Below are 4862 nucleotides of genomic sequence, written 5' to 3' on the forward strand. Positions count from 1 at the left end.
CATACATTTTATTTCAAAACATTTCTGGCTTTTAATTAATGATGTCTCTTGTAAGCATCATATTGTTGAGTTTCATATTTTATGTAGTCTAATGATTTTCTTTTTAGCAAAATAGTTCGTGTACATGTTATGTAATTATCGATCTATTTGGTTACATATCTACCATTTATTACTTTTTATGTGTTCCATTATTTTTCCCTTTTTGTCTCCTTTCTTGTCTCATATTAGATTAATGAAGTATTTTTCTTGCTAATCCATTATCTTTTCTGTTTGCATATTATTTATACTTTTAAAAAGTTTCCTTCAAAAATACCCCAGAAATTATATCATGCTTCCTCAAGTGGAAACCTAAACTTTATTCTTTTATTACCTCTGGCAATACTGGGATACTAAAATATTTTTATTTCCTTTCACCATCACCTGTGGTGTTCTTGTGACGTATTTTATTTTTATGTATATTTTAAACTTGATCAGACAGTAAGAGTATTTTGTACAGTCAACATTAATTTAGATTTACTTCATGTGGTGATAAATAGATACTAATTATAATATCCAAGGCAGCCACTAATTAAAAATATGAACAAAAGAAACAATGAGATAATTTAATATAATTATTGATAAATTAGGATTCATGTCTTCCAATTTCCAATTGTTTTCTATATGTCCTGCCTTTTTTGTTTCTCCATTTCTACACTACTGAATTTTTAAATGTCAACTAGGTATGTTCTAGTGTACTATTGGGGGAACCTGCCCCTGACAGCTAACATGGGTTCTTTTCTATTTCCCTAAGCATCGGCTGGTCTGAGAAATAAAGGGAAAGAGTACAAAAGAGAGGAATTTTAAAGCTGGGTGTCCAGGGGAGACATCACATGCCCGCAGGTTCCGTGATTCCCCCTGAGCCGTAAAACCAGCAAGTTTTTATTAGCAATTTTCAAAAGGGAGGGAGTGTATGAATAAGGTGTGAGTCAGAGATCACATGCCTCAAGGGCAACAAAAGATCACAAGATAGGATGTCAGGGCAAGGTCAGGGTGAAACTAGAATCACTAATGAACTTCCATGTCCAGCTGTGCATGCATTGTCATTGATAAACAAGGTTCAAGAGCAGAGAACCGGTCTGACTAGAATTTGCCAGGCTGGAATTTCCTAATTCTAGCAAGCCTGAGGGCACTGCAGTAGACTAGGGCGTGTTTCATCCCTGTCTACATCTGCATAAAGGCAGACGTTCCCAGGGTGGCCATTCAGAGGCTTCCTCTGGGAATGCGTTCTTTTCCCAGGGCTGTTAATTATTAATATTCCTTACTGGGGAAAGAATTCAGTGATATTTATCTTACCCGTTTTTGGTAATAAGAGAAATATGACTCTGTTCCGCCTGGCCCACAGACAGTCAGATTTTAAAGTTATCTCCCTTGTTCCCTGAAAATCATTGTTGTCCTGTTCTTACAGTGCCCAGATTTCATATTCTTCAAATACACCTGCTCTACAAACAATTTGTGCAGTTAACGCAATCATCACAAGGTCCTGAGGCGACGTTCATCTTCAGCTTACGAAGATGATGGGATTAAGAGATTAAAGTAAACACAGGCATAGGAAATCACAAGAGTATTGATTGGGGAAGGGATAAATGTCCATGAACTCTTCACGATTTATGCTCTTCTGCCAGGGCCTCAGCCAGTCCCTCTGTTCAAGGTCCCTTACTTCCCAACAGTGTACTATTTTAATTATGTTGTTTCTTTTATTCTGTATATTTTAGTTATTTTCCTAGTTGTTGCCTTGGGTATTACAATCAGCATCTTAACAAAAAAAAATCTAGTTTTATTACTAACTTAATTTCAGTAGTATACAGAATTTTTTCCATATAGCCCCATTCCTTTTAATTTCCTTAGGCTGTTTTTGTAATACATATTGCAACTTTATACAGTAGAAACTCAACATAGTTTTATAGTTATTGCTTTATACAGCTACCTTTTAAATCAGACAGAAGCGTTACAAATATATGTTTATACTTACTCTCCTTTATATTTACCTATATTTACCTGCAAGAAATTGCCACAAACTTGGTGGCCTAAAACAACACACATTTGTTCTATCGCATTTCTGGAGATCAGAACTTGAAGTCAATTTCCCTGGCTAAAGGACATTTGTTGGCAGGGCCAGTTCTTTCTAGCGACTCTGAGGTGAGAATCTTTTCCTTGAGTCTGTCAGCTTCTAGTGGCCCACCCTATTTCTTGGCTTGTGGCCTCTTCCTTTGTCTTTGCGGTGCATCATTCCAATCCATTTTCCATCATTGCATTGCCTTCTCAGCCTATGTGGTCCAGTCTTCCTCTTCTTCCCTCTTATAAAAATACTTGTAATTATAGCCTACCTAGTAATCTAGTATACTTTTTCCATCTCAAGATTCTTTATTTAAACACATCTGCAAATTCCTTTCACCAAATACAGTAACATCTACAGGTTCTAGGGGTTAAGAAATTGATATCTTTAGGGGCTATTATTCAGCCTGCCACAGTGATATGTTTAATTTTTATCATTTGGATTCAAGCATATTTTCATGTTGGCTTGAATCCATTAGTATTTGAATCCATTAGTATTTCCTGTAGGGAATATCTGTTAGTGGCAGGAATGTCTTTATTTCTGTTTCATTTTCCAAGGATAATTTTCTGTTTCATTTTCCCAAGGATAATAGCTTAGTACAGAATTCCTGATTTTTGAAATTTTTCTTCAGCATTTTAAATGTTTTCCCACTTCCTTACAGCCTTCATGGTTTCTGGTTATAAATACCTGCTAATCATGTTAAGGATCTCTTGTATGTGATGAGTCTCCACTCTTGCTGCTTTCAAAATCCTTTGTAATTTGCCTTTGGACAGTGATGATTACGATGTGTCATATTATTCTGTTATAATTCATTTTATTTTTATAAGATTGGTAATGCCCCATTTTTCAACAACGCATATTTGGTTCTTTTACAAATTTCTGTCTCTTAACAAGATTCTCTTTTTGGTGAGACATCATTGTCATATTTTAGGCAATGTTTTCTTAGCTCTTCAAACATATTTATAAGCATCATATGTAAAGTCTTGTATACTAAGTCCAACATCTGGATGCCTGCTGGGACAGTGTCTACTGATTTTGTTTTTAATTTCCTGAGTTGTGAAAATTTTGATTTTGACAATGTTGCCAGAAATTTAACTGCTTTATGAGGAGCTGATTTTTGAAGATTTTCATTCCACCATTCCAGAAGTTTTACACTAGGGCCTCATAACTTTTATATGTGATTCTGAACTACATCAAATTTGGGACATTTTGCATATGCAAACCAAATTTTTGATGCCTGAAGATGTTTCTGGAGATAAATACACTAAGCAATCTCATTGTAACAATTACTCAAACTAGAAAAGGGAACTGGATTTAAAGGATGCTTCAATGTATCCATTGTTAAGGAACTTAGGGGGTAACTATATGAAGCTCAAGGTTGGTAATATCACCTATCATGATGAGGTTTGAATGTTTCTTCCCTTTTCTCTAATCAGTAATTGCTTTGATTTTACTGAAAATAAGGGTTGGATCTCTGTTCTGCCAACTTAATTAAAAAAAAAAAGAAAAAATTCATAGAGAATTTTAAAGAAAGAACCATCAGAATGATTGGATGCATATTCCTGAAATTAAACAATCTGATAAAATGTCAGGCTAAATTTGGCTTGCAATATGTTAGAACAAGATTATTATAAGGCCAGCTTAAAGTCCACATATTCTTTGCATCTTCAAAGTAGTATCCTTTATCTCAAATAGGCCTCAGATATATTCTTGTGTAAAAAACAGACCTAATGTCAAGTTCAAAGAGGAATGGCAGGCATAAAAGTTTCCTACCAGTCAGATTTTGTTTTCTCAAGTAAATATGGTAACAAGTACCATCTTTGTTTAGCATTTCAATAATGTAACCATTTCAATGATAACTTCTGGGAACTGGTGATTAAGTAAACTAATAATTGAAGCAACACATAATTGTGATATCATTGCGGGTAGTTTTCTTACATTCTTAGCTTGGGTGCAATATATCTTGCCACCTATTTAGAAAAAGAAAGGGGGAAAAATAAACATGCTACAAACCAGCAAATAGACATAAAAGGTTTCCACTTTTTAATAAGTTTTGCCGTTTGACTTTCACATTGACCTGGATATTACCACAACAATATGGTATATATGACTTTTTAAGTGAGGAAATTTTCACCAAAGTTCTACTGGAATACAGCATAGCTTGAGTAATCAGGCATGTCTCACAGCAGCTTAACATAGATTCACTTATCAAGGGCATCATTTTATGCATTTCCCGTGTCCACAGCCATAAAGACCCAGGGTGAAAAAGTCGAACACGTAACAAAATAAATAAAGAAATAAAATAAACAGAAAATAGCACCAGCCTTACTTTGTTTTAAAACTTGTACATTTGCTCCTTGAAGGGAAAATAGAATTGATATTTGATTATAAGTTAGGAATAACTTATAACCTGTGAGTGACATATATATGCATTGTATGTACTGATTGTATTGATGCCTAGGCCCCAGAAGAAATAATCTATTTGCATACCAAATATACTTGTCTCCCAGTCCCTACTTGGTCATTAAGGAGACTCAGTTACTGCTGTTACATCACCTAATAGCCCCAGTTGGTTTTGATTTCTGGTTAGAGTTCTTTTCTGGCATGGTATCCATATGTCCACTCTGGTGGGAGCAAAAGTAGCATTAGTAATCAAGCCTGAAAGAACCAGACACACAGAAGCTCCTATTTGACTCAACTCTCAACTCAGATAAAACACTATTCCATTAAGTACAGCATCTAGTTTCCACACTCATATCCAGAGAGGCCC

The sequence above is a fragment of the Mandrillus leucophaeus genome, unplaced genomic scaffold (assembly GCF_000951045.1).
Source record: "Mandrillus leucophaeus isolate KB7577 unplaced genomic scaffold, Mleu.le_1.0 Scaffold18, whole genome shotgun sequence".
NCBI classification, from domain to species: Eukaryota; Metazoa; Chordata; class Mammalia; order Primates; family Cercopithecidae; genus Mandrillus; species Mandrillus leucophaeus.